Source organism: Protomyctophum bolini, assembly GCF_963924005.1.
Source record: "Protomyctophum bolini genome assembly, chromosome: 1".
In the NCBI taxonomy this organism is placed as follows: domain Eukaryota; kingdom Metazoa; phylum Chordata; class Actinopteri; order Myctophiformes; family Myctophidae; genus Protomyctophum; species Protomyctophum bolini.
In genome coordinates, this window is record NC_137862.1 from 41,986,710 (window position 1) to 42,012,836 (window position 26,127).

General features: G+C 43.6%; 1 protein-coding gene across 1 annotated transcript in view; it reads left to right on the forward strand.

Annotated features, from left to right (window-relative positions):
- mafa (MAF bZIP transcription factor a) overlaps positions 1-25,891 on the forward strand; it is a 129,509-nt gene extending 103,618 nt beyond the window's left edge. The window contains exon 3 of the mRNA XM_080764268.1: positions 24,882-25,891. The gene's annotated coding sequence lies outside the window, so the exon portion shown is untranslated. The remainder of the gene's footprint in view (positions 1-24,881) is intronic.
- The last annotated feature ends 236 nt before the right edge of the window (positions 25,892-26,127 follow it).

Genomic DNA, 26,127 nt, shown 5'->3' on the forward strand with positions numbered 1-26,127 from the left:
CCCGGCTCCTACGCTCACCGAGAGGCCCCCATCTCTCTCGCTTACTCCCTTCCCTGCTTCTCTCTCATGCTGTTAACTTACACCTATTTCTTGTTAATAGCGTGGGGAAAAATGTGCAGCATTGGGAGGCAAAGGGAAGGCACTTTATTGTGAAGGGGCGACAGGATGCAACAGGTGCTGTTGTCGCTGCGTGTCGAGACTGAGAGTAATGCCTGCTGCATGGATTTAAGCTGTCAAAACTATTTTGTTAAAAGTTAAAATATGCCACAGACACTTTCAAACGAGATGCACAAGCAAGACGTTAATCCTAAAGGTGAACGGACCGTGGACACATTACATTAATGCAAATTTTACCACTTGAACTGAAAGGAATCTGTACAATGATTCTTCATCACACAACAACGTGAGTAGGCTACTATAGCCTCTTTTGCCTGAACTGTGCAGTTGATACAGTATTGTCATATTTAAAAGCGCTTTAGGCTTCTCTCAGCTCAAAGGTTGTATCAACAGAATAAGAAATAAAGAAGCTAAATGAACACATGATGTCGGTGTGAGAGGAGGAGATATTATATCTCCTCTCCCACGTTATGTGTTAATTTATCTTCAGCCGTACAGACAGCCGTGAGACATGTACTGTACACCAAGCTGTCTGTTCCTACTGTAATATAGAATGTGTAAACTAAAGGCACGACAAGCTTAAGCTCTTTGTTCAACAATATCACCTTGTTCCGGTGGTCACGAATGTGTTTTGGTGTGTTCAAAATCCCGATATCCCGAAATGTATATTTTATAGAACGTTTATGCCATATCACAATAGTACAATATCCCAAATCACAGACAATTTCCAGTCTAATATCATGATATGGATATAATATTGACACTTTATTTTGGCTCTCCACTTCCGATCATTTGAAAATGACGTGACCGGCCCCGATTTCCGATCACCCGATCCGATCGGGACAACCCATACTCATAAGCAAAGCATTTATCTTTTCACAGCAAAACACGGAACTGGAGCGGTGTAAAACGAGACCTATACAGCATAAAGGTTAATTTATGACCATTATACAGTAGATTCATTCTAACACTCTAAACACCCGATTCTGCAGATTCAGACATATACTGTGCAGAGACGTTCTGTGTACAGTATATAGGCGCTCATGGTCAGACAGCCTATACTGTATGTCCTATATGTCGGATGCTGAAGGTGTACTATGTCTGCCCTGTCCGTTTAGTGACACCCTCACATGGGCCGATCAATCAGCTGTAATGAAACCCATCAGGTCACCTTTGGAATTTATCATTTTTTTTTGTGTTGCGTAAAATGAAACGCCCCATGATGGTACAGCAGCTAAATTTAGATTACCTATATATATGCTAACATATCCATGCATCCAAAGAAAGAAAGAAAGACAGAAAAGAGACAGAAAGAAAGCTTTAGGTTTTATGCTGAGAGGCCAATATTCCACATGCTGGTGTGTGTCTGTGACAGATCATTTCAAAGGTCTGAGTTTATTTTATTTCATTTCATCTTATGTTATAGTTATAGTTATTTTATACACGGCATTTAGCCTATACATTAAGAGAAGAAGCAAATCTAGTGTGCAAAGCTGTTTTGTTCCTCATCAGCAAGCATTGAGCAATCACCTGACTGTTTGACTTATCTCCTCCCCGGCGGTACGTCTGTCTGCCTGTGTTTGTGTCGCTTGCAGACGGTTGAGGTGCTTAGCGTCTCTTGTTTGCACACAATCCCTCTGTGATTATTGCTCGCTTCAGGCCGCGTGCACATCAGCGATGCGTCTTTTCACAAAGCAGCTTCATTTGCATAGATTTTGCCTTGAACCTCTCAGATCTTAAGGAGGACGCTTAAGTTGAAGATGAGCAATCATGACGGCAGATCATCTCATTTGTGTTCAAGCAGGCAGTCGGTATCAGTATCAGCCCCGTGCCAGATGGTAAATTGGCTCTACAAGTTGACGAAAGTATGTTCGGAAACTTTCACAGATTTGTTTTTTGTGCTTTCCGACACTTGAGTATATTTTCCACAACAGTCAGGCGTTTCGGAACAGTTAGGGCAAACCTGTATAGTTGCAATCAACGTCCGGCTATACGGGTTCATTTTCTGCAGATGGCACACAAAAAGTCCTTATTCAAGCATTTGCAAAGGAATGAGCTTTTCTTATGTGCTTTCTTGATTTGTTTATATATTTCTTTATTTTGTTGTCATTTTTTTTTCTTTTTTCTGCTGAACACTGCTGCTTAGGCCCCACCATGCAGAAAGGCCCAATATGGCTCCGTCTGTAAATCGGAGTCCGGGGGCCACGAGACAGAAAACGCGGGAGAACCACCCGGCGAAATTTAGCGCACGATGGCTCCCAGCGGGCATCATTTGGGGACCAGAAAGATCCCCCCCCCTTTCTCTTTCCTCCATTTCTTGCATGGTGAGCAGGTTGGAGAGCTCAACCACAATACTGCTGCTGACACAACCACTCAGGGACAGCTGTAACAGCTCTCTTAGCATGGCACCTGTTATTGAGCACTCACACACACAGAGAGAGAGAGAGAGAGAGAGAGAGAGAGAGAGAGAGAGAGAGAGAGAGAGAGAGAGAGAGAGAGAGAGAGAGAGGTAGGGGGGGGTGGGGGTATGAAAGCACGAAGGAGTGAAACTCAATTGTAATTTCAGTGCTGTCACAGTGTGCTGAATGCTGGTAATTCTACAGGGGTTCTAAACTATACTTTGCCTTTTTTATTATTTTACTATATTGAAAAAATATATATTTTAAATAGTTCAACCAGCCGATCTACATCGACACCATTGTGAGCTTGTCGAAAAAACTGAAAAAATAAGGGGTTTAGCATGGACGAAAATAGAGCCCCATGCAGTATTAGCCACACTGCTATCCAGAGACTGCGCTTTCCATGAGGTCTTCACATGTATAGTCCAGCAACTTAGACACATGTCCACACACCATAGAGGTGTGCTGGGCGAAGGGACATCACCAGGACATTGTACAGATTGCAGCAGTGTTCGATTTGCTGGGAGGGGGGGTTGACGTCCATGCTTTTGATACTCCCCACCCCCTCAGGTCATTAATTTTTATCGCCTCCTGTGTGGACATGTTTTATCCTTGCTTCTGGTCAGACTGAATTAAGTACCGTGCATGCAGAACGTGTACAGTATGTACACTACAGTACAACGTGGCCGTAGGAAATGGAACCTTACAGGTCTACCGGGTTCCATTTGTACTCTCGTACTCTCAATGAATCCATCGGTAACTCGGACTTACAAATGGTTACGACTGAGGATTTGAAGATAATGGTTTTAATTAACACCTTTGCCTTCTCTTTTCAGTTTCTGTGAGAGTTTACGTTTTTGAGTGGTGCAACGACCCCCTTACGGAGCGTGTGGGTGGGTGGGTGGGTGGCTGGGTGGGTGGCTGGGTGGGTGGGTGGGTGGCTGGGTGGGTGGCTGGGTGGGTGGCTGGGTGGGTGGGTGCCTGCCTGGCTGGGTATGAGCACGAAAACATCATGGTTGTTTTTCACCACCTGTGTGCAACCTAACACACATGCACACAAACGCACATATTAACTGTATATTATGATGATTTCGGGTGTGCCAGTACAGTACAGTGACAGTACAGTAGAGGGTACAGTAGAGGGACCGGCACACAGTAACTCTGTCATTTCTCAACCGTTTCGGAAGCGGGGCAGTATGCCGGAACCGGCCAGGCCCCCTTTGCGCGTTCCTGGGGGTCTGGGCCCCCCCCACCCCCGGGGACCCCCACACGGAGTTGCACTCACTTCACACAGGTGTGATTTCTTTGGTATAATTTAGAAACTCTCATACTCTCTCCTTAAACTCACACAAAACGTAAAACAAGATGTCTCACCTACTGTACCTAGATTATATTACAATGGAATGATTGAAATGTAAAAATAAATATAAGAAAATCGAGTTAATTTAACACCTCGTGGTAATGGCTTCTTATAGGCTGATCTGTTTGTTTCCTGACAGACATACAGTAACCAAGACAAAGGCATATTGAACTATTGGAATATCTCAGGACTGATTCATTTCAGAGGCTCTTCCTTCTGTCAGAAGGAACACGTAAGCGGCTGTCCATTCAAGCACAACAGTGGCAGAGCAATCAAAATGGATTAAACCAACCGCGCTCCACAAACGCCCCGCCATCCCCCCAACCAAGCGCCCAGCCAGCCACCCAACCCGCAAATCAGACATGCCCCTGTGATGATGCTAATCAATCCATAATAGAATAACACAACATCAATCTGATACTGTTGTTCCAACACTTTTAATAACATAGATTTGAATATTGCCATGTGCATTGAAGTGATTTATTGATGAAAAAGTGCTATCAAGCTTATATACACGCCAGTCCTGGTGGCTCGCCAATAATGCCATTAACTGCATTGTTCAAACTCGTTATGCGATGAGAAACACAATAATAATCGCGGCAACTACCAACGTGCAATTTCTCCCATTGAGCTAATCACTTTCTGCCGGCGTTATTAGTCTCTCTCCCACTATCTCTCTCGCTCGCCCTCGCTCGTAAATCTCAGGAGAGCGCGGGGTATAAATCCCTCGTGCTGAATTAGTATTGTAATTTCTAGTATCCCCGCATGCTTTGCCAGGGCGGAACCTTGGAGTTATTAATCTGGGGGGACAGGTGCCATGGAAACAATATGCTGAACGGTTGGCCCGGATACTGGGCTGACCCAGTCCGTGCCAAAGTCCTCAGTGCATTCAATTAGAATTACAAGGTATGGACCAGGGCCCAGCTTTAGTGAATATAAACCTGTCGTACATCATGGACATATACTCTCTGCTCATGGGAACATTTATAAATGAAGTCTTTATCACTGCAGGCAAAGTGGGAAGTTTAGTTCTGTGCTCTTTTTTTGCTTAATAGATAGAAAACACATAGATAAACACACATACAGTACAAGCATGGCCAGTGCTGCGGGTTAAGCTTACGAACACACAATTATTATATTTGTTATACGTGAGTGAGACGAGATTAGCGGAGAGAGAGAGAGAGAGAGAGAGCGGCTGTGAGCGGGTGTTATTCCGATCTGCGACGTTCCCGGGCTCCCGTGACGTGCGATATGGAGTGGATACTTCACTGGTTTACCACCTCTCTGATACAGCAGCTGTTACGCCGCACATATGGCCCGCTGACAAACATGACAGATGAAACACTTTGTCTGTTTGCTTTTGTTTAAGCACCGGCTCCTCTCCTAATACAAGCCTTTTAAGTGATCAAAACGGCCCAGGGATATTTGATGTCGTCTGCCGAGAGGGAGAGGCAGAGGAGGTGTCATCCAGTGATATACGGCCCCCATACCTCTGTCACACAGCGCAAGGTCTGCTGGGAAATAATCTGACAGTTTGTGCTCCGCACATCCGAGCGATGAGAGGAGGAGGGGGAGAAAGAGAAGGGGGAGTGGGTTCAGAAGAGTGATGGGAGAAAGGGGGCGGGGAAGACGGAGAGCGAAAGAGAGAGAGAGTCACGGGGAAAGAGAACGAGCGGAGAGAGAGAGAGAGACAGAGAGGGAGAGAGAAGACACAATCAATTCAGCAGTCCTGTCTCCATCATGTCATCGCCTGTCAGCATAGATTTAGAAATAAAGCTTTTGAGAGACCTTCCAGAGGCCCCCGCCTGATCGATGCCCCGGACACGCTCGCCCCAAGATCCTTCTGACACACATCATCCCTGCGCTCAGAACATGGCCGACCCCATTGTGACCGGATCGCTGGGAATCACCCCGCGAGGCCCTGCTTGTAGAGGACTAACATACAGTGCGGGGTGAGGGTTGCGGTTTAATGCGTGCGCTTCAGCAAGAACGAGATCCCCGGTTATCCCGTCTAGGAGGGGTCGCGCCACCTCTGGGGAGAGCGGGGGTGAGGTGTTAGCCGACTCCGAGTGGGAGTAGAAATAGACCAGGGGGGGGCGGGTGGGGGGGGACAAGTGGAAGTGCATATGGGGCAAGGCCCATTAGAGGAAGGAGAAGTGCGGAGATGAGGAGATAGAGATGGGGTGAATAAATCGAGTCATTAGGCATGCGTTTGTGGGAAGCTTGGCTCCCATATGACAGTGGAGGGTGGTGGGCTGCTTCTGTTCCCCTTCCCAGTAAACAGACAAACAGATCGGCTCGTTTGCCTCTCGTCTCCTCTGGGCAGCTTTCTCCCCTTGGTTTCATGGGAACAGTTAAGACTTCCCTCCCTCAGGTCTTCTGAGAGACTATATACTGTGTGTGTGTGTGTGTGTGTGTGTGTGTGTGTGTGTGTGTGTGTGTGTGTGTGTGTGTGTGTGTGTGTGTGTGTGAGTGAGTGCGTGCATGTGTATTATATCTGGCTGTACGAATATGTTGGTGGATGGTGGAAAAGAACATGTTAACAAGACTTCAGAGACTAGCCGGGCCTACAGTATGCCAGCTATAGATGTACTGTCCATATGTTTGTAATGCATATATGGCTCATTCATTGTCACCCACAGCTGCACACTATTGACACACCATTTCCACATAAAAAAACCCAGAAATAATTTTATTTTGAACATAATTTAAGCCATTTAGATCATATTGTGGTGACATTTTTGTTATGGAATCCTTAATAATATTAAAATAATATACTGGTAAGTCAATTCATATATAAAGTATTTTTGTCCTCATCCTTTATTGCATAATTATCATCGTATATCTCTAACTTTTAATGTTTTTTGGAGGTGGACGCAAGAGCCAACGCTAGACTGCCGACCCGGAACTACTTAGTCTTAGTGTGTTGCAATACACGTCCGGCTTGGGCGGCCATCTTAGATGCTAAATAATTAGATGAAGCCATCCTTGCACTAGAAAGCACCAATGTTCCAATCGGATAACTGGATCAGCAAAGACCTCCGAACATTGCGTGTTTTATCAAAACCACAGAGAGCTCCGTAGATTTAGAGTTATTTAATCCAGCTGTATACAAGAACGGCACTGCGGACACGAGAACCCGTCTAGGATCGCTGAAGAAGGAAAGGCCAAGCCAAAAAGAAAAAGCGATGCAGTTTGATCGGCTACTGCCATCGGTTAATGTCAATTTTATTGACGATATGGGCCGATACCGATATGTGGACCGATACATCGGTGCATCACTAAAGAAGGCTCTAGGTTTATTTCACTGGCAATTAATTCATCCCACATTTTTGTTGATCAAGCTACAGGTATTAAACTGTGCGTGCATGCAGCGCAAGATAGAAAGACAGAGAGATAGACAGACAGATGGATGGATAGATGGATAACTCTTGCAGTTACAAATGGATGAATGAACACTGACGATTTCATTGTGGGTGCTTTTTCTGAGCGATGCATCTCAAGCATCATCCATCAACACAATAGTGTAGAGAACAATAAAGACAAAGCTGCGTTTGGCCCCGTTTCAATTCCCCCCAGCTCTCCCTGAGGTGTGCTCTGGAGTCAAACACATGTTCCCCATTACCCTTCTATTCTTCTTGTCTGACACTGATGCTTCTATAGCTGGCCCACGACGACACACTACCGTCCTGTAGCATTCTTTTTCAACAAGAACTTTTTCAGACTTTTTCAGAGGATATTTTGTTGCCGAAAAAAAATAATATTTCAATATAGGCCCTATAAAATTATATTTTCAAAGGTCTGTTCAAACTGGAAAGCTGATTTAAACGCCGACACTTCATGATGACTGCACGTGATACCAGGCTGGCAGCTTTTCAATGGTTCTTCCAACATCTCAGAAAAAAAAAACATTTTAATGATTTAGTCTGGACACTATACAGAGGTATATTTATTGGGTGAAATAATCACCCTGGACCTAAATGAAGAGTTAAGAGGTGTGCTTCACTCTCTCTGTGTGTGTGTGTGTGTGTGTGTGTGTGTGTGTGTGTGTGTGTGTGTGTGTGTGTGTGCGTGCGTGTGCGCATGCATGTGTGTGTGCGTGCGTGCGTGCGTGTGCCAGCTGGGTGGAACAAATCCTCCTTTGTTCACTGGAAACAGCAAACCAAACAAAATAAAACCTCATCTTTACAGCAGAGAATAAAAATACTGCAGAGATTCAAAACCTCAAGATCATTTTGAACAAACATTGTTTTACGTGTTATACGACCATTCAATGAGGGCCATGAGCAGTTCCCCGCTTTCCATCACTCACCACCTCTCTTTAGCTCTCTCTCTCTCTCCTCCCCTTGTCTGTTTTGATTTTCGTGGAGAGGGCAATTGTACATTGAGTGATGGTGCCCCATCAGTGTAGTGCGTGTGTTGTAAAATGGTCAGCAGCTGACAGATTGACAGACATGGCCGGCCCGTCACTCACCATGCAGGGTAGGGGAGAGCTGGCCGGCGTGAGGTTTGCTGGACGGGCCCAGAGACAAAGACATGGGAGTTTTGTAGAGATGGAGTACGTTGAGAAAAATGAGTGAAAAGGAACAGGTGATCCTCCCTTTTTTAATGTTATATTATTAGTAGTAGTCATCGTTGTTGTAGTAGTGGTAATAGTAGGCCTAGTAGTAGTAATATTAGTAGTATTAATTGTAGTAAACATAGTAGTAGTACTCTGAGATAATTTATCTTTTGTTTTGTTTTGAGTGTTGATCAAATCAGTGTTCATTTTGTTGACTAAGACTAAAGGTGCGTTCAGACGTGGATGGTTAGAGCAGCGCGATTACATACAAAGTTGATGCAAAGTCGAGAAGTTGTGCGAGCGAGGCAAACGGGTGCGGCGCGACCTGGTACAGCACAAGTGGGACAAACCGAGGCAAATATTTAAAATCAAGTGTTGGTCTGAACGCACGTTTAGAGTAAAAGACTAAAACTGCGTTCAGACCTGAATGTATAAATTCTCCTCGGTTCGTCCCATTTGTACCGCGGCAGGATGTGCCACGCCCGTTCGCGCAATTCTCGTCTTTGCATTGACTTTGTATGTAATCGCACCGCTCTAACCATTCAAGTCTGAGCGCACCTTAAGGTTTTTCCAGAAGTCTAAATAGGACTAAGACTAAATGGTGCGTTGTTCAAAAGAAGTAAGAAAAGAATAACTCTGGATCAAATGTGGCACCAAACTAAAACCATAAAACCAACAATGGCTGATTTTAAAAGCAGTGCAAAAGAAGAAGGAAAAAAAAGAAGAAAAGATTGATATGCTGGAAGAAAGCGTGGTTCAGTGTCATTTCCAACAGCTGTTGATTCAAAGGGGAAAACTTTATTCAGTCCAGATGGTCTCAGTCAGTGGCAGAATGCAGAGAGCTGACTCCGTCGGCTCCAGCCATGTGTTTCTCCTCCTGATAGGAATTAAAACGCTCGTTCGTTTGTCACCGCTCACTACACAGCTTAAAATGTAGCCATGAAACGTTCCTTGGCGATAATGCACCATAATTACTCAAACGCCTGTTCTTTATCTGCGAGCAGAGGGGATAGACAGAAGGAACATTTTCTTCAGATGAGATTTAAAGGCCCAGGGAGTTTGCTCAATTCAGAGTGAAAGAGAGAAAGGGAACAGGGAATCACAGCTTAAAACTATTATTCTTTACGAGACAGCTGGAGCGCGGCACGCACCACCACCACTTGTCATCTTGTTCGGAAGAACCACGCAAAACGACAACTCTGACCTTTGATATGGAAATGGTATCTCTGTGTAGTCGGTACGCGCAGGGCCCCGGCACTGAGTATCTCTGCTCTCCATCAGACATTACATGCTGTCTAGTATAGCGCAGTGCGGCCGCTATCCGGCTGTGATACATGTATTTATTTGAGCTCCCTGATGCGTATCGATCCCTCTCAGCAGCTCCTCTGTACGCCCAGTAAGTAAAGAGGGGACCTCAGGAGGAGAGAGAGTAAAGAGGGGACCTCAGGAGGAGAGAGAGAGTAAAGAGGGGACCTCAGGAGGAGAGAGAGTAAAGAGGGGACCTCAGGAGGAGAGAGAGAGAGTAAAGAGGGGACCTCAGGAGGAGAGAGAGAGAGTAAAGAGGGGACCTCAGGAGGAGAGAGAGAGTAAAGAGGGGACCTCAGGAGGAGAGAGAGAGTAGAGGGGACCTCAGGAGGAGAGAGAGAGTAAAGAGGGGACCTCAGGAGGAGAGAGAGAGTAAAGAGGGGACCTCAGGAGGAGAGAGAGTAAAGAGGGGACCTCAGGAGGAGAGAGAGAGAGTAAAGAGGGGACCTCAGGAGGAGAGAGAGAGTAAAGAGGGGACCTCAGGAGGAGAGAGAGTAAAGAGGGGACCTCAGGAGGAGAGAGAGAGTAAAGAGGGGACCTCAGGAGGCTCTCCCCGCTATTGCACGTCTCACACATCACAGTGAAGGTGACGAACACACTGAAGAAGACACAGAGATGTGGCACAGGCAGTGGTGGAAGAAGTAATATATTTATATGGACAAGCTGCCTCCTTGGCCGAGGTCTGCGCTTTTTGCTGAGCATACTAGTCTATTTACAGCTTCAACCATACTGTATATCCTACATAAACATAGACAATTATGTCATGAATTGCTTTATTTTGAGATTTCTCTTATGTTTTAATTTTCTCTGTCAAGGAGGCATGGGTTGAAAATGCACACCTGGATTGGCGAGGTAGTGGAGTCCTATAGGAAGATAGAAAGAACTGCCTCAAATGTGTGTATAGTTATGATGCAAAAATAGACATTGATTTATTTCAAATCTTTTGACAGCGTCATCTTCATCAGTGTTAGTGAATGACAGGAGCTTGGCTGTTTATATAGCCTAGTTGGCAGTTGTATCTAATCAATCAATCAAGTACATAACGCTAATGACAAAGCTGTATATTCTAGAAGAGCCATGGATATAAGTATGGTGTAATAGCCTATATGAGTCATCATCATCATCCAGGGCTAGCAGTAGCAGCCCAACACAAAAGGTAATGAGAGAGACATTTTCCGGCATGTGTCTTATACCAGCAACACATGTCGGGTTTCACGGGTGAGCTTTATAACCAGCGACGCTCACACCCTATACCCCAAACCCTAACCCTAAACTATACCCTATACCCCAAACCCTAACCCTAAGCTACACCCTACCCCAAACCCTAACAGTGAGTTTTAACAGCAGGAGAACAACGGTGAGCGACACTTGAGTTTCATTGGCTATCGCCCAATCGCCCACTATCGCTCGCCTGCTATCGCCAGTAGTTGCCGGGTCCCATTGACAATTAAAATAATGGATTTCCGGAAAATGTATCTAGCTGTGGCCCGCTGTAACGTACTGTAACCCTAACCTCACAGGGAAACCACGGGTGACTTTTAACCGCCAACACATGGGAGCCACGGTACACTCACTGCACGTAACACGGCAGCGGATACACTCGCTCCTTCTGGAATATTAAGCAGAAAATATCTTACTTAATGTCTAATAGAAACAGGGGATTTTCTTTTTTCCTTTTAACAAATTCACAAAAGCACAAATAAAATTAATCAAATAAAGTATCCTTTTGTCAATATGTCAGTATCCTGGTGTCACTGTGTCAGTATCCTGGTCAGTATCCTGGTGTCAGTATCCTGGTCTGTTAAATACAGGTGTAGAGGCTGCTAGCTATACGTTGGATTGTGTGTTCAGTTCGGTCTCGGCCATAACCAGGTCACTCTGGTCTGCGTTCTCACACACAGTGGTAAACATTGTGACTAAGTGACGTCAGATGTCCGCCGGATGGCCGATCCTCCCTATAGGGCAATTTATATAGGATTTGGAGGTCCATATAAATTGACTAATCATTGCATATTTTATAACATGTATTTGTATTTCAAATACATTTCTCGTCCATCTATGCATGCCTGTATGGGCTTTTAAAGTGATTTTGAAGTAAGGGCTCTGATTTTGTCCTTGTTCGGGTCTCCGACAGCCTCAGGGGGGTAAAAAAACAATACCCTTCGTGCACCTTGAGTCATTTGGGACACCTCAGATCCCATCATCACAAACATTTGCCCCTCGTAATCATTTTTGCCCTCCTCAAGCACCTGCTGTTGTCATTCTCAGACCAGACAGTGATTCATGCAGGATGTCCTGGGTGGTATAGCTAGCAAACAGTGTTGATGCATCTACTACTAATAGTAACCTTTTTTTCACTGACGAAAACTAAATGGAAACTAAATGAAAACTAAGCTATGATTAAAGTAAGACTGATGTATTGACAATTTCGTCAACAAATAAAAACTAGACTAAAATGTTTGCAAGAGACTAGTGGACAAAAGATAAATATAAAAATAAAAGTAATTTTACACTTGGTAGCATGCTGAGCAGATCTACACGTCGCGCTGCGACACTTTGTGAGCTTGTAGATCGGTTATTTTCAGCATGTGTAAAATTTGCCATTACGACGGCATTAAGACCCGCCAAATTACATTTTAGTCGACTAAAACTAAAACATTCCAGGCAACTAAAATATTACTAAAACTAAATGAAATTTAATTTCAAAGATTAAAACTAAAATAGAAATTTGCTGCAAAAAACAACAGTGGTAGCAGAGTAGCAGGACCATAGTAGAGACACTGAGGTGGTAAAATATACATCCCTAGTAAACTGGGCGAGTGACCAGTGGTGGACCAAGTACTCACAATGTTTAGTAAAAAATATCAATACTGCAATATAGAAGTACTTCAAGTACCAAAAGTATACTCATTGGGCAGAATGTCCCATATCAAGTCTACAAAAGTATATAAAAAAATATTTTGCAAATAACAGATCTACAAGCTCACAATGTGTCACATCTCGACACATTGTGAGCTTGCAGATCATGATATTTTCAAATGGCTGAAATGAAGTGGTTAATGTATGTTTTGTAATAATAATCCAAATCTACAAAGTAGCCAGTAGCCAAAGTTTTAAAATAAATGTAGTGGAGTAAAAGCACAATATTTGGATTCAAGATAGTGGAGTAGAAGTACTGGAAATCAGAAATACTCCAGTACCTCCGAATGTTACTTAAGTACAGTACTTGAATTGTAGCCTATACTTAGTTACTTTCCACGACTGCAAGTGACAACCCTAACCAACTTATTAATGAAATGTTTTGGATGATCTAATACATACAAATGACAAATATGTAATCTTTCTCAACACGTTTTGGTATAGCAACAAACAGCAGCAAAGTTGGCAAACCAAATAGGTGAGAGTAAGTGGGAAATGTAAAATTTGAGGGAAACCTGCATGGGGTTTTGCCTTTTGAACTAGAAACTGGAAAGACATGGCAGCTGTTCAGAAACATTAAATGTAATCCAAACCAAAATCGTTTGTGAATAAATGAGGCGAGAAATAGTCCATGTAGTTGCTGAATAAGTTCTGGCACAGATATAGTGGATATAATAACCTTGGACACAGATATACACAGATATAGTACATATAATAATAACCTTGGACACTGCACATTCAAGCGCTATAGGACGAAAGAGCAGTCTGTCTTAATACGGTGCTATATTCTTTGATGACTCATTCTTGTTGATTGTTGTTAGATTGTTGTCAGAATCAGAATCAGAATGTCAGCTTTTTTTAGTCACATCACTTCTAGGGGTGGGCAAAACAATCGATTCAGTCATATATCGTGATTTTTAATGCCACAATATCAAATGCCACCTAACTAAAAAGGTCAAATGAGTGTAATGTATGAACGTACAATTACAACACAGCCCTAGCATGGCTTAACTAACAGGTTTATCCTTCATATTGATTAGGAAAAGGAACCGATGGAAAGTGAGGTAACCAAATATTTGCGTTATTTGCACGGTTACAAATGGATACATTTGGAGAATGTGGCAAGTTGTGTGGCAAGTTTTTTTTTTCCTCTAACCCATTAAGACCCGGTCTCAGGTCTTAATGGGTTAGTGGAAAAAAGGAAAAAAAGTCAGGAGGAACGTGGAAGATGGAGCAAATAACTCAGTGATATAAATGTGACTGAACATTTCCACCAGCTGACTGCAACACTGTCAGACGGTATGCCCGTAGACAGCAGACACACAACACTGCAGACGGTATGCCCGTAGACAGCAGACACACAACACTGCAGACGGCATGCCCGTAGACAGCAGACACACAACACTGTCAGACGGCATGCCCGTAGACAGCAGACACACAACACTGCAGACGGTATGCCCGTAGACAGCAGACACACAACACTGTCAGACGGTATGCCCGTAGACAGCAGACACACAACACTGTCAGACGGCATGCCCGTAGACAGAAGACACACAACACTGTCAGACGGTATGCCCGTAGACAGCAGACACACAACACTGTCAGACGGTATGCCCGTAGACAGCAGACACACAACACTGCAGACGGTATGCCCGTAGACAGCAGACACACAACACTGCAGACGGTATGCCCGTAGACAGCAGACACACAACACTGCAGACGGTATGCCCGTAGACAGCAGACACACAACACTGCAGACGGTATGCCCGTAGACAGCAGACACACAACACTGCAGACGGCATGCCCGTAGACAGCAGACACACAACACTGTCAGACGGCATGCCCGTAGACAGCAGACACACAACACTGTCAGACGGCATGCCCGTAGACAGCAGACACACAACACTGTCAGACGGTATGCCCGCAGACACACACGGCTGCAGCAGAACGAGGCCTGTGTAAAACAGAGGGCCTGTGCTCGTCCCAACAGTCTGCCTCAGGGACGTACCTTGGAAATTCCCCACCACCCACCACAGGCACCACAGTCCCCCAGCAGCTCCACAGTAACAGTGACCTTGACGACCGCGGGTGTGTGTGTGTGTGTGTGTGTGTGTGTGTGTGTGAGAGCATAGTGTGGCCCAGTGGAGCATGGGGAAGATGAATTATAAATGTTTCATTATATGCCTGTCCTAAACCTGCATGCACGGGCCACCACTCTGGAGGAGGAGTATAGGCCCTCTTCACTTCTGATTCTGATTCTGATTCTCACTGTTTATTTTTAGACTTTTCTTTTAGATGAGTGTGCTACAATGACAAACTTCAACTTAATGAAAACATATAAATATACTGTATGCACAGCAAAAATGCAACACACACACTGACACACACACACACACACTCACACAGTATATCCCTAACCCTAACACAATTTCAGTCTCTCTCTCATTTAGATGATAATTTTAATGAAGGCTGAAGTGTTTTAATGAAGGCTGAACAACACCAAATGACTGTTCTGTACGCACAGTACGGTGCCGGTCTTCTCATTGTGGGCTCGGGTCTATAAATAAAGGATCTGATTGGGTAATTGGTATTATTTCCACCACGGTCTCTTTAACAGTAAATTTGCCCCGTGTGTACAGGGGCAGAACGCTCCAAAATGTATTCTGAAAATATTCCCAAATGAAGGAAGATAAGAAGAGAGTAGTCCCACTATAGAGATAAATTACCCAGCCGTCAGAGAGCACTGCTATACAGTATGCACTGACGTACTGTACTAAAGGCCCCGTCTTAAAAGCCACTGTAACAAGACAAAGTAGCTGTTAGTGCGTACATGTGTGAATCTCTGTGCATGCGAATGTGTTATAAAAGACATTCTGCCACGACGTGTTCACTTGTGGGCAGGGATGCGTGGAAATCAAACAAGACAGCTGACTAACAGATCGCCACGCGGGCAGACCAGCCACATTACTTTGATACTCGGTGGAGCACAAACAGATGAGTCACACCGTCGCAGAACCAGGGTCAGTGCTTTGTATTATCTGACTTTAAATATAGGTTAGAAAATAGGCTGACGTCACCATCACTATCAAAGAAGACGAGGAAGGAAAGGAGGAAAAGGCCATACATTATTTCATGCATTTATTTGTAAACAGTGTGTTAATACGTTCTGTGCCAGCTAACATTAGCATTTATGAAGGTAAGCTGTGCCGCCTTCCACGTCCCGTCCCCCCCCCCCCCCCACACACACACACACACACACACACACACACACACACACACTCACTACACACACTCTGCTATCATCAGTGCAAGCACACACTGCTTACAGTACCTCTCGCCAGAAGCATTTACATGTCGAGAGGGACGCGGTACAAAGTCACAAATTAGATCCAAACTTTGGATGGCAGAAGATCCATCATGGACAGCTCTCCAAAATTCAGATTTATGGAGCTTTTAAAATCCTGTTTGTAACCGAGGTAAACACTGGTCAGACTTTAAGTCCTATTGCTGGAAGTGACGGGGCGTTGCCATAGCAACCGGATCAATGCCAAAAGCTGCCGTGGGGCTCAACCATTACATACACGGAGTATACCGAAGGGGTACGGACATGTACGTAGCTGGCAGATAACGTCCCATGGCTGGGGGGTATACGAGTATATTTGTACCTGGCGCAATATCAGTTAAAAGTACCAGCACAGTATATTATAATATAGATCCCCCCCCCCCCCACCACCACCAGGGATGTGCAGTAATACAATTTAATATTTGAATGGGAGTTGAATGTCATCGCCCCCCCCTCCCCCAAACAAAAAGGAAAGAAGAACAAATCAATAAAGAAACAAACAAGCAAAGACTAGTTGAAATTGTAGTACAGTACAGTCTGCTCGCCACTCTGAACTTCATCTCCGGCAATGTTCAGTGAAAAGAACATTCAGATTACCAAGAAGGTCATCTGGAATGTTCCACAAGTCGAATCCCCCGTTCCGTTAACCTTGCTATAGGTGTATAGAAGAGCAGCGTGTTCTCATGGAAGGCGCCGGCCCGGGTTGCTCTCATCTCTTTGTAAAGCTCACTATATCAAATTAGAAGTGCCTGAAGACAAACCTCTCAGAATGCTGATCATCTCTGCATCGTGTCTGGATAATAATATATAGGGGAGGAAAATGGAGGGAAGGAATGGAGACCTTCCTTTGGTGCATCATTTGTATTCTTAGCTTTTCATACAATGCAAATGCAATCGCTGGTCTGGCCGGCTAAGACAAGTCAGCATTATTATTATTTCAACTTCTGTTGATTTGGTTGTATTTCTGCAGAAGCATTGCATTGCAAGTACTTTTTTTGTGCAATCAGGACTGAGCTCACTGAGCTACATAGAGTATATATAAATATATATATATATTTCACAGGTTTCACAATTTCAATACAGCACTGCATTGATATTAAAAATAAAATGTACATCTTAATTTGTACTTTTGGATACTTTACTATTTTCTTGTGTATACTTTGTCCACCACTACTGCTTATTTGACACATGCTTGATTGTGTAGTCTCTAGTTTGATATGGACTGTGGTGAGAGTGAATGTTTTCTACAGCAGAATCTTTGTGCACGCACGCACACACTCGCACACACTCGCACACACACACACACACACACACACACACACACACACACACACACACACACACACACACAGTGGCATGAGTTATATCTACTAGTCCTTACCCGTTGTGAGATATTGCCCCACCATAAATATCTTTAATTGCCGTTCATTTTAACTTGTATAATATATTTGTGTTTTTCTAATCAATAAAAACAGCAGTATAACATGAAAGTATTCCTATATGCATGGTAGGAAAATATGTTCATGGTAGGGACCGCAACATTTACACTTATTAGCCCACAGACCCCCATTTGTAAAGTATGAAGGCCCCCAGTTTGACATGCACCACAGAAACTATGGACAGTTGCACAGATAGGCTACTCCCAAATGTATTTTTGGGGTGGATTGGACATTCCGTTGGTGATTTGTGTAATTCTTTTGTAAAACAGGCCCCTCCCACTAACTTTGGTCGCCGATTACAGCCTAACGATACTATGAAAACTATGACAATTCTGGCTGTGGCTTTTATCGGAGATCATGGGTACCGTTTTCTGTGAGATTGGCACAAAAGCTGTAGGTGGAAGAAAATTCTAAATGGCGGAAAATCTATCCTGACGCAAATGGGCATGGCCTATATGTGGAGATGCGTCATGATCCAAGGAATCCAGAGAAAGTAAATTTAGATTTTATGACCTACGGTTCAAGAGTTATAAGGCAAAATGTAAAGTGTGCTGTTATAGCGCCACCATGAAGTAATTATTCATTACAATTATTTTAATAATTATTATGAACCTCCCCTCAAAGTGTTGTGACTGTAACTCCGACGGTTTCTGAGAGAAAAATACTTGATGTGAGTTTTTGCATTTTCCCATGTAAGTGGAATGGATGGTTGCACTAATAAATTAATTATTAATCATTAATGTGCAAAATCTAAAAGACCTCCATATTATTATGGTCAATGCGTGTGTGAAAAGTGGGAGTGATTGCATTCAGACAGACATTTGGTCAATTATAGTATGATGATATGATTATATTGTTATGTTTGTCTTATTATTTTTAGTAAAAATTAAAACAAAAAGAATATATAAATGTTAAACCCCAGATAACCCACATTTCATGATGTCATTCTAATCTGTTCTATTCAATCCCTGAAATACAATCTAAATAATTATGTTCCGTTACTTTTCTTATTCCAGTAATTATGCATCATATATTCCTATACGTGCTTAGCAAGTTTTTCCATCTTTCACAGATCAAGACTTTATGGACCTTTTTAGATGAAAAACTATCAATACAGGAAGAAAACATCAGCAGAATAGCAGTGACACATTGCCAGCATGTTCTAGTTCCCGGTGCCAGCATCAATAATTCAGCCAACAGCTCATAACTTTAGTCTCTACACATACGAGGCCAACCACTGTTTTTCTCACGCAGCCATTTCAATGTATACCAGTATTAAACAATCAAGAGAGTGCTCCATGAGGCATCTAACAGCTTATTTTTAACAGTTCATACAATTTAGGCATTTAGCAGACGCTCTTAATCCAGAGCGACATCATACTCACAGTGCAGCTATAGTAAATCGGTACGTACGTGTGCGTGCATGCGTGCGTGTGTATGCAGACAGAGTAACTTTCAGCTTTTTTGGCCATTCCACTCTGATAGCTAGTAATGTTTGAAGGTCTAAAATATGATAACTGTGGGACATGCGTGGTGAGTTAAACAGGAATGGACAGCCTCTTCATTGAGCTTTTTTAAATGTGCTGTTTGTAGAGGAAGCGGATCTCGGTGAGGTTTGTGCACCTGCTGTGTATACGGTATGTGATGTGTGTCTCTCTGCACAATTTATTTTTCAATTGTTTCAAATACCATAGTGCTTCACAGTAATGTTGCCGGTGTTAATGTATTCATTCATGAGAGTGTGCGAATGTAACTGAATGGGCCCGTAATAGCTCACAACATTTCTTTATGCGACGTGTTGTGTTGGAACGCGCAACTCGATCCGGCCGATAGGTGAAACCGCTTTTACCGACTTGCTAAACTTGACTTGCCATTTAAGAGAAATGTGCACGCACAGCCAGGGGTGAGGGGCTGCCGATGTATCTTTTCTTGTTGTTCTTATTTTTATTTTCGTCCCCACGTCTTTCAGAAGCTATACACTGGGCAAGATCTCAAATGACTGGGCCTGTGCCCGAGTGCGGCCCAATGGACGCTACGCACTGAGCCAGTGACTGAGCCTGGCTTTGGGACCAGTGAGGAGAGGAGGATTAGTTTGTCTGGTTGCACTGAGATGCTGCACATCATGGCCGTGAGCTTATCCTGGATGAATTGCTTTGTGCACACTGAAGTGTAACATGGCTGGGCAGAGTTATTCTCAGATCTACGTTTACAAGAATGAGCAACAAAAAAAATGTCTCTGCAGGACACTAGGGTTCAGCTTGTAGGCCCCACCTCTGTACTATACTATACACTTTCACGCTTTCTTTCTTTCTTTATCGCATGCACACGTGCACACACACACACACACACACACACACACACACACACACACACACACACACACACACACACACACATTCAACAAAGTCTGAATTTGAAGGGTTGTCATATACTCCTTTTTCTCTAGAATTTTGATTACGGTAAGTTCAAGATAATATTTATTTCCAGTCCAGCTGATTTAGTTTAAAGGAAACTGAAAAGTGGGGATTTGAAAGAGGCTCTCTTGTCCCCTATACTGTATACAGTGGGCCATTACATGACCACTATACTCACCATTTCTCATTTGTTTTGTAATATATATTGATTTACTATTTTAATTACATGCTAATCTCAAAACACCTAGGTGCCAGCTTTATGACTCTCTCAAGTCACATGACAAATTTCCTGTTTGCAAATATTTATTGAAAGTGGTGTCCTGAGAGGCCTATAAAAAGGGAACGGAGATCATTAAACAGAGACTTAGCTGTGTACAATATCCACACACGTGTCAATATCAGTGACATAGGATGACCAGGCTACCAATCAATTGTCTCACCATTGTGCCTTACTTTAATGCACATATAAATCATGAAAACAATTATACATAAATAAATAAACATATATATATAAATAAATATATATATACATACATACATATATATATATATATATATATATATATATATATATATATATATATATATATATATATATATATATGATGGTAAAATGTTATAGTTGAACCCTTTGAAGTCAAGTCATCTAGTCAATCTAGAGCTGAGGTGCACATGCAGGAGTTCCATTTCTAAATCTATCACTGGATGGCAACACATTTGGGTACAGTATATACAATTGAGTACCACAGACGAGTTATTGTTTTTGTAATAATTTTACCAGACATCATTTTCTTTTGACACATAGCCTATTTGACACATTAAACCCATTGAAGTTTAATGTTTTTGACTACACGAGAAAGCCGTTGTTGATGGAGAGTATAATTTGACAGCTTTAGTGACCTTCCATCAGCAAGATATATTGAAACTCAGACTGCATTAGGATTATTAGGAAGCTGAAATATTCAGGGGGAAAAGCTTGTCTTTCTCAAAGGGAAAATCCACACGTATTCATCTCTTCAGTCTAATTTGCTTTAAACCAGTGGTTCTCAAACCTTTTCATGTCAAGCACCCCTAAATTCAATTGACTCTCATTAGCCTGCGGACCCCCATTAGAAATGATATGCCAAGGACCCCAATAAGAGAAGGTTTTCACGGTTCTAGCAGTGATTTTCAACCATTTTAATTTCAAGGACCCCCAGTTTGACCTGAATTAGGCTACGGTCCCCAATTTCTATCTCTGGGACCCCAATGTATATTGTAAAATCAAAGTTAATTCAACTCTGAGAGTGTACTACAAATTGAACCAAAATGGTCCTGTTAGGGTCCATTTGTACACTCTGAGTTACAGACCCATAAGGGACTATTTGGTTCCTAACTATAATTTAGCTGGGGACCCCCTGGAACACCCTCATGGACCCCTAGGGGTCCCCGGACCCCACTTTGGGAACCACTGCTTTAAACAAAATGTACAATGTGTAGTGTAGTATTTACCGTGTGCATGTGTGTGTGTGGTCGTGTCTGTTCTGGAATAATCCATGCCGTGTGCAGTGTTTGCATGGCTTGTTCCTCAGATCAAGGTTGCTGGTTTAATTGAGCCTGTACTGAACCCGGGGCTGAGAGAGCATGGAGAGTAGCATCGATTAACTATGAAATGGTTCCAATATGGCCAATCAATTGAGCTTTGTGAGCAGCTCCCCCAGGACTTTGATTTTCCTCTCAAACAACAATCCGGGATCTTTGCTCTTCAAAGGCAAGCTAGGGCCCCATCTTTGTTGTTGTTGTTGTTGTTGTCATCGTCCCCCCCCCCCCCCCCCCCCCTCCATATGTTTGAGTGATGTCACCCAGGTCGATGTTATCCATGTCCATAAAGACTCTCCCACACTTGAATTACCTGGGAGAGGAGGTCCTGCTGGCCCCCGTGCTACGGTAGCGACCGATAAAGGTCAATCTCCCATGGTAATGGCCCATTGTGTTTGTCCCCTTTATTGGTCCTTTGAGCCGTGCGGTTCACAGATGTCTGCATGCAGTCAGTGGTGGAAAAATATGTATTCACATGTTTCACTTATGAGCATCGATACTGAGATGTAGTGGAGTAGAAGTAAAAGTACAGAAAATTGGCAATACTCATGTGAAGTAAAAAACAAAATACATAAAAATTGTATTCAAGTACAGAGCTTGAGTAAATGTAGCCTATACTTCACACCACTGGGTGTCTGTGACAAAGTCCGGCACACTCAACCCTCAAATCATCTCCTCCGAACATGCCATCGTTGTGTTTCAGTCCTTTATCTGCCTGAGCTTAGTGCCGAACCGCGATTCACTCCGACGCGAGCGAGCAGCCACGAAGAAGAGATCCATATAGCAGCAGCGTCACCACAGGAGCGCCGCTTTAGCGAGAGGCTAACCGTCTAACCATTTCAGCTAATTGCCTCATTAATGATTCACCGGTGTTAGGCTGCTCTAGCACTTCGCTGTGGGGAGCAAATTGTTCTGATTGGTTTGCCTCTGTCAATTATTGATGAGCTTAGTGAGCTGAAGTGCTAACACCTGGCTTTGTGTAGGTCCAAATGGCCCCTGCATTCCCATCACACACACACACACACTGTTATCCACACACGGCCCCAGCTGACCACCGCGAGTCAAGGGCTGTTTTCTGTTCTGTAAGGGTGGACGTATAGGTATAGCATGCCCTGGAGCATGCAAGCGGCGGAGGTCTTTAGTCAGGAGCATACTACCTCACGGAGCACAGTTCAGTATTACTGACTGAGCAACACTTGTAGGCTACAGAGCTATAGAACGGTAGCTTGTGGTCATGATTCTGTTGAACGTGACGGAATGCAGACCTATAGACCTTAATGCTGTAACAAGGAAAGGGGCTGTGGCCACAGCTGGATGACTGTGTGTGTGTGTGTGTGTGTGTGTGTGTGTGTGTGTGTGTGTATTATACATATTATATACCCCACAAGTACAGTACAATTTGAGAAATAGTATTTGAGATATTGTGAGGAGCTGAGGACAATATTCCTGGTCCTCAGAGTCATAAGAGAATAGTTTATTTTTATTGTCAAATGTAGGCTTACAATTAGGATGGGGTTGGAGTTACAGTGTTAGATTTATACTTAGTTGCACGCTGGTGAAAATAGCATTTTTAAGCTCACAACACGTTGCACCATGACGTGTCGTAATGCAAACATGAATGTGTGTGTGTGTGTGTGTGTGAGAGAGAGAGAGAGAGAGAGAGAGAGAGAGAGAGAGAGAGAGAGAGAGAGAGAAAAGAGTTGGGTGGGTGGGGAGGTATTTTCCTATTTTCCTAACGTACCCTTCTTTCTCTCAACCACCTGTGGTGCAGCCAGCAAGAGAGGTAGACATTTGTTGTAAACAACAGAAACAAGTGTTCGTTTAGTCCATATTTTTGGGCAGAATTATAATTAGCAAACAGAATAACAGCTCAGTCTTAAAACCATGCAGCACTATACTCTCAGGACACCTTGATTACTAGGATTCATCTACTGACTGAGCTCTTTACGTGAGCTGTTAGTTACCTGCGTACACACCATGTCAGCGCCTGCTTTGTTTATCATGATTTACAATAGTCTAATGTAGGCACCTTTACTGTGGGGTCCGTAATTGGATCTCCCGTGGATAGTAGCAGGATATGTGCTACAGTACAGTTGGGTATGTCTAATGGCCCACCCACAAAGCCTTCCACAAGATCACATGAATCACTGCTCTGGAGGGGGCTCACCAAACCGGTACTGTGGTTTTCAGGCAATACATCTATTACTACCGAGCGGAAAGCCCTGAAGATAAACTGCTATTCAGAGCAATATTTTACCTTTCTGTGTTGCAATCACACACATAAAGACACACATATACACACACACACACACACACACACACACACACACACACACACACACACACACACACACACACACACACACACACACACACACACACACACACACTGGCATTACAACAAATTATGTTCTTCCTGTTTCCCATCAGTAATCCATATAAATCCACAAAATTGTCAGTGACGATTAGCCAAATTTGATTTAATAATGCACAGGTTTTTTTTTTATATTGATCAGAAACAGGCAAAAATCCAAAATCCTCCGTTCACGTGCACACAGCCTTTAGTGCCTTTATGGCTCAGGCTCACAATGAGATGAACTACGATGTCCGGAGCCTTATATAAAACATTAATTTGAGGTCGCGCGGACAATAACACCGATCGGAGCCACACAACACCGCCAGTGGCACAGCACGAAATGGCCAACTTCTACATCCGGTTCAAACAGATCTGCCCATGTCGTAAATTGCTCTGGCGCTGGTACTGTAGGTGGTGTCTAAGGAGTTTTAATGTATCTATTTCTAACAGTGTAACCAAATGGACCCATGCCTTTGTTCACTCTCATAGTAAAATGAACACTGAGGACTAGCAACGTGCAGCTATAGATGAGCAGATTGAGACAGTTGTGTTTAATGTAGGAAGACGTGAACACAAGAGGAGGAGAGTCACCCAGGCTGCTAAGTGAGTTTGCTCCGCTCTCTCCCTGGCCTTAATTGAAGTTGATTAGAGAGTCACTCCCTATGCGGACGCTCCTGTCACTCTGAATATCACCCAGGCCCGCTTGTCACACAGTGGTCACCCACCGCGGCTTTGTTTTTACCGCACGGGAACCAGGGAGGGCATGAAAAGCCCACCCCAAACGACAGTGACTCACTGTGTGTCATCCCAGCTATAGGCCTGGGGGGGGGGGGGGGGGGGGGGGGGCAGGAGGGGGCTACAGTATGCAGCTCACATTAGAGTGCGTGTTTCCCGCTACTCGTGGCGCTGTGCGACGATGCGTAGATTGGCGTGATTGTGCACGCACGGCCATGTTCAACAAATAAAGGGGTGGTCGGTCTGACTCATGTTTTATTTTCTCTCCCATTCTCTCTCACTGCCCATCCCTCCCGTCTCTCTCTCTCTCTCTCTCTCTCTCTCCCTCTCCCTCACTCTCTTTCTGTATATACAGATATCCTGGTGATAGAATGCTGATGACGTGAGAGTGACTGGCCAATGGCACGAAGAGCCCTGCCCTCGTCCCTCCCCACCACAAAGCACAACATTTGAAGATGACGTCACAGGAGAACAAAAGATATGAGGATCCCCCTGAAATCCCCCCAAATCTCCACAGCAAAATCGTTCCGAGCCTCGTACAACTCCCTGATATTTTACCTCCAGCTTTTTCTATGAAACACAGGGAAGAGAACAGGACCGAACAGGAAAAAAAACTAAAAAGAGACAAACTGAACTGAAAGCCAGGAGATGGTTGACAACATCAGCCATAAAAAAACAAAACATGGGTGAACTATTTTCTCTTTGGTGGGGAAGAAGAAAACATTGATGCATGCTTGTTGTAATTAGCTCACATACAACCCTACCCTTATTCCTATAGGAAACAAACAAACCAAGACTGTTTTCATGACTGTGGATACAATACTCATTATATCACCATTTTCCTGTCAAAAAAAAGAAAGAAAGTAAAACAAAAAACAAAAAAAACATTCTATTTATCTCCTCAGTGGTCATTGTAATTATCATCACAAATATGTTCCTCGTTTTAGAGAACGCTCTGCAACTTAACTCTTTGGAGCTATTTGGACTGGAAGAATTATACCTCCTCTATAATCATTACATAACTGGCCTAGTCTCCCACTAACACATGTAAATAGACATGAGTGACACAACAGCATGGAACAGACAATAGTGTATTATTATCCATCTCTTCCCCGTTAGATCAAAAACCTCAACCCCTAGATTTATTTCCCCTTATTTTCATACGGTGAAAGATAGTCTGTCCTCCTGACATTTTGGGGATGATTCTATGGCAGTGATTCGTTCTGTATTACCAATCAGTTCTATTGGGAACGGTAGACGTTCTGTATTACCAATCAGTTCTCTTGGGAACGGTAGAGCAGATACTTCACTCACGGTATATGCTAGTCTAAGCTGACACTTTTTACATTTATTTATCTATTTTTCTAAATGGTATTATTTCTCCTTGTTGCATGAAATACCCCATCCCTCCCCGACAGAGGGCAATAACTGCTGTATTAAAGAGGTGCCATCAGTGCGAAGATGGCCGTCTCTTTCTTCGCATGGCGCGATCCACTGTTCTTATAAGGCTAGCTGCAGGAGAGAAGAACACCCACGATGCACACATGCAGACTCTGACCCCTGCCTATTGCAGACTTTAATGAAGAAAACCAAATGGACCG